The following is a 4,421-nucleotide window of genomic DNA, read 5'->3' as shown; positions in this document are numbered from 1 at the left end:
AAGGGAAGAAGATTGGAGGCTGGCCAAGAGTGTATTGAAATAGTCTAGTCTAGATGTTTCAAAGCCATGGATGAAGGTTTCAACAGCATATGATTTGAGGCAGGCCAGAGTCAGGCAATGTTACAGAGGTGGAAATTGGCAGTCTTAGTGATGGTATGGCTATGTGGTTGGAAGTTCATCTCAGGGTTAAAAGCAGGATTACAAACAGTCTGAGTCAGTCTCTGACAGTTGCCAGGGAGTTCAATGGAGTCAATGGTTAGGTAGCAAAGATAATGGGTCTGATTTTAACTCACTCAAAACTTATTCACTTACGCATAATTAAAATCAGGCCAACAACAATATGCCACTTCCAATGTTCATAAAATGTTTTTTTCACCACCTTCATGAGGCTTTATGCAAAAGTTTACTCTCTGTGCATCTTTTCTGAGAGGTAACTGCTCTTGCCCCTCTAGTAATCTACCTCTCTTCGAGGAGGGACAATAGGATGACCATTTAATATTTGGAAGGTGCAAGTTTAGGGGGATAAAGGAACAAAGGGATCTCGGTGCACAAATACACCAATTACTAAGAGTTATGTCACAGGTTAGAAAGGCCATAAAAAAGCAAACAAGCACCAAACTTTATTTCTAGTGGGATAGAATAGAAAAGTAGCGGTAATACTAAATATGTATCAAACTTTGGGTGGACAACACTTAGAGAATTGTGTGCAGTTCTGCTGACCATATAATGAAAAGGATATAGAGGCTCTGGCGAGCAGGCAGAGACGATTTACAAGGATGTTACCAGAAATGCATGGATATACATATCAGGAAAAGATTAACAGGCTGGATCTCTTTTCTCTTGAAAAAAGAAGGCTGAGGGGGGTATCTAATTGAGGTCTTTAAAATTATGAAAGGTTTTGATAGAGTGGATACAGAGACAATGTTTACTTTTGTGGGAAGAGCATAACTAGAGGCCATCAATATAATAGTCACCAAGAAATCCAATAGGAAATTCAGAAGAAACTTCTTTACCCAAAAAGTGGTGAGAATATGGAACTCGCTACCCCAGGGAGTGGTTGAAGTGAATGGTACAGATGCATTTACGAGGAAGCGAGACAAGCATTTGAGAGAGAAGGAAATAGATGGGTAGATGATAGATTTAGATGAGAAAAGATGACAGGAGGCTCGAATGGAACATAAATAGAGGCAAGGATTTGCTGGGCTAAATGGCCTGTTTCTGTGCCATCTATCTACATAAACCTTTCTTCTATCTCCCCAATTGCTGATAAAACTATGATCATTACTAATTTGGACTTTTTTCCTTTGTCCTTCTTAGAAGTAGAGGTCATCCTCCTCTCTACAATTACCATTGTGTTGAAATCAAGATTCTCTGTAGAATTCTAACTCACAGAATCAAAGGATTGTTATGACACAGAAGGAGGTCACTCGACCCATCGTGTCAGTAGAGTCATAGAGTCATAGAGGCCAACAGCACAATAAAAGGCCTTCGCCCCATCGAGTTTGCGCTGGTCAAACAAGTACCTAATCTCATTTTCCAGCACTAGGCCCATGGCCTTGTATGCCATGGCATCGCAAGTGCACTTCCAAATACTTCTTAAATGCTATGAGTGTTTCTGCCTCTACCACCCTTTCAGGCAGTGAGTTCCAGATTCCCACTATCCTCTGGGTAAAAAAATTCTTTCTCACATCCCCTCTAAACCTCCTGTCCCTTACCTTAAATCTATGCCTCCTGGCTATTGATCCCTCCACCAAAGGGAAAAGTTCCTTCCTGTCTACCCTATCTATGCCCCTCATAATTTTATAAACCTCAGTCATGTCCCCCTCAATCTCTTCTGCTCCAGGGAAAATAACACCAGTCTATCCAATCTCTCCTCATAACTAAAACTCTCCAGCCCAGGCAACATCCTAGTAAATCTCCTCTGCACTCTCTCTAGTGCAAACACATCCTTCCTATAATGCGGATTCCAGAACTGCAGGCAATACTCTAGCTTTGGCCTAACCAGTGGTTTATACAGTTTCAGCATAACCTTCCTGCTCTAATATTATATGCCTCGGCTAATAAAGGCAAGTATCCCATATGCCTTCTTAAGCACCTTATCCTCCTGTCCCACTACCTTAAGGGATCGGTGGACATGCACACCAATGTCCCTCTGATCCTCGATACTTCCTAGGGTCCTACCTTTCATCGTGTATTCCTGTGCCTTGTTTGTCCTGCTCAAGTGCATCACCTCACACTTATGCGGCTTAAATTCCATTTGCCACTGACCAGCCCATCTGACCAGCCCATCTACATTACTCCTGTAATCTAAGGCTATCCTCCTCAATGTTTACCACCCCACCAATTTTCTTGTCATCCACAAACTTACTGATCAATCCTCCTACATTCAATTCTAAATCGTTTATATATACCACAAACAGCAAGGGACCCAACACCGATCCCTGTGGAACCCCACTGGACACAGGCATCCACCCACAAAAACAACCCTTGACCATCAGCCTTTGCTTCCTGCCACTCAGCAAATCCTGGACCCAATTTGCCTTGGATCCCATGGGCTCTTACCTTCATTATCAGTCTCCCATGGGAGACCTTATCAAAAAAAGCCTTGCTGAAGTCCAAGTAGACTACGTCAAATGCATCGCCCTCATCTACACACCTGGTCACCTCTTCGAAAAATTCAATCAAATTGGTCAGACATGACCTCCCTTTACTGGCTCTCCAAATGAGCATCATGGCTTAGTGCCATTCTCCTGCCTTTTTCCCATACCCTTGCACATTGTTTCTATTCAAATAATCATCCAATTCCCTCGAATGCCTCGATTGAACCTGCCTCCACCACACTTGCTCCTCAAGGAGAACAGTCCCAGCCTGTCCAATCTATCTTTGTAACTGAAGTTTCTCATCCCTGGAACTATTCTTGTAAACCTCTTCTGCACATTCTCCAATGTGTTCACATCTTTCCTATAGTGTGACACTCAGAACTGTACACAATACTTCAGCTGAGCTCTAACTGGTGTCTTATATAAGCTCAGCATAACCCCCTTGATCTTGTACTCTATGCCCTTATTAATAAAGCCCAGAATATTGTAAACTTTATTAACTGATCTCTCTAACCGTCCTGCCACCTTCAATGACCTATGCACATATACACCCAGTTCCCTCTGCTCCTGCAAACCTTTAAGAATTGCACCCCTTACTTTGTATTGCCTCTCCATGTTCTTCCTACCAAAATGCATTGCCTGACACTTCTCCACATTGAAATTCATCTGCCACCTACCTGTCCATTCCACCAATGTTTCAATGTCCTTTTGAAGCCCTACATTGTCCTCCTCATGGTTTACAATTCTCCCAAGTTTCATATCATTCACAAACTTTGAAATTGCCCCCTGCACACCAAGATCTAGATCATTTATATATATATCAGGAAAAGCAAGGGTCCCAATACCGACCCCTAGGGAACTCCACTGCAAACCTTCTTCCAACCTGAAAAATATCCATTGACCATTACCCTCTGTTTCCTGTTACTCAGCCATTTTTGTTTTATCCATGTTGCTACTGTCCCTTTTATTCCATGAGCTATGACTCCTCTCACAAGTTTCACTCATTCTTTAACAGGACTGCGAGCCCATGGGACTGATTAGCTTCTTCTCCCTACAATGTTCCAACTTTTAAAATGTAACATTGGAGTTACCTAAACATTATTTCCTGCTTTAAACCCTTTTCAATGTTTGAGGCGCTGGTACTATGGACATCAACCCTCGATCAGGAGATTGAATTAACATAGCCATTCACCAATGTTTTATATTTTAAATAATGTTATAATGATCTGGAATCCATTATCTGAAATCTTGGTGAAAGTAGATTCAGTAGTAACTTTCAAAGGGGAATTGGCTGCATGGAGAGAATTGCAGGGCTACAGTGAAAGAGTTGGAAACGGAACTAATTGCAGCGCTCTTTCAAAGAGCCAGCACGGGCACAATGGGCCAAGTGCTCTCCTGTGCTGCATGATTTTATGATTCAATGTCTCTGCACTCTGATAAGATGGCATGAAAATAAATCCGCTGAAGAAAAAAGGAGGGATTTTCTAAAAATATGAGTAACTTTAATTAGAGGTTGCCTTAGCAGTATTTGATTTTGAGCTGGTAGTTCTATTTTTTGAAAGCTCCTCTTGTCTAGTTAGGGATTGAGCATATAGATATAACGCTCCAGTTAGTTATTTATACCATTGCTTTTCAATTTGATTTGTGATGAGTTCCTGTCTCCGGAACATTTACGGTTATACCCACTGTAATACATCATCATTTTTGTTTGAATCCTTCAGTTCAGAATACGTAAAGAAGCCGCGGGGCTGTTTCGCTGGAGTCTAATCCGCCTGCTGGTATCACAGAGGCAGCTTTGGCATCCGCCTCAGTTGGATTTAC

This window comes from Carcharodon carcharias, chromosome 1, assembly GCF_017639515.1.
Source record: "Carcharodon carcharias isolate sCarCar2 chromosome 1, sCarCar2.pri, whole genome shotgun sequence".
In the NCBI taxonomy this organism is placed as follows: Eukaryota; Metazoa; Chordata; class Chondrichthyes; order Lamniformes; family Lamnidae; genus Carcharodon; species Carcharodon carcharias.
Note: the sequence above shows the minus strand (reverse complement) of the source record.